General features: G+C 43.7%; 1 pseudogene; it reads left to right on the top strand.

The window, feature by feature from the left end:
• The first annotated feature begins 214 nt into the window (after nt 1–214).
• LOC101702561 (ubiquitin-conjugating enzyme E2 N pseudogene) lies at nt 215–703 on the top strand (annotated as a pseudogene).
• The last annotated feature ends 270 nt before the right edge of the window (nt 704–973 follow it).

A 973-nucleotide genomic window follows, 5' to 3' on the forward strand; every position in this document is an offset into this window, starting at 1 on the left:
CTCACCCAACAAACTATAAGCCCCTAATGGCAGAAAACATGTGTTCATCTCTGTGCCACTAAATATGTGTGTGTGTGTGTGTGTGTGTGTGTGTAACTTTGACCCCTCTCTCATAAAGGATATGTCATGCCAAGCAGATACATACATATGCCTTAAAGAGTGATTAGATGAGGCATGAGGCGAGCGGAGCCGGAGACTCGACCAGAGGCGGAAGACGGGATCTGACAAGATGGTCGGGCTGCCCTGCAGGATCATCAAGGTAACTCAGCGTTTGCTGGCAGAACCAGTTCCTGGCATTAAAGCGGAACCAGATGAGAGCAACGCTCCTTATTTTCATGTGGTCATTGCTGGCCCCCAGGATTCCCCCTTTGAGGGAGGGACTTTTAAACTTGAACTATTTCTTCCAGAAGAATACCCAATGGCAGCACCTAAAGTACGTTTCATGGCCAAAATTTATCATCCTAATGTAGACAAACTGGGAAGAATATGTTTAGATATTTTGAAAGATAAATGGTCCCCAGCACTGCAGATCCGCACAGTTCTGCTCTCGATCCAGGCTTTGTTAAGTGCTCCTAATCCAGACGACCCATTAGCAAACAATGTAGCGGAGCAGTGGAAGACCAATGAAGCCCAAGCCATAGAAACAGCTAGAGAATGGACTAGGCTATATGCCCTGAATAATATTTAAATCGATCCAATCATCAAGTTTGTGTCTCTTCTCCTGTTCTGCCAAGACGTCTTCCTTTTTTGTTTGCATTCAATGGACACGGTCTTAGAAACATTACAGAATAAAAGCTCAGACATTTTCAGTCCTTTGGTGATGAAATGCACATTAGAAAATCTATGTCTTGTCCTGATTCACTGTTGTAAAGCATGAGCAGAGGCTAAAAGTATCATCGGGATTGTCGTGAAATGTTTAAAAGCAGTGGCCCTCTGCTTTTATTCATTTCCCCCATCATGGTTTAAGTATAAA

Source organism: Heterocephalus glaber, unplaced genomic scaffold, assembly GCF_053883595.1.
Source record: "Heterocephalus glaber isolate CG9 unplaced genomic scaffold, H.glaber_assembly_v1.0 deba00001594, whole genome shotgun sequence".
In the NCBI taxonomy this organism is placed as follows: domain Eukaryota; kingdom Metazoa; phylum Chordata; class Mammalia; order Rodentia; family Bathyergidae; genus Heterocephalus; species Heterocephalus glaber.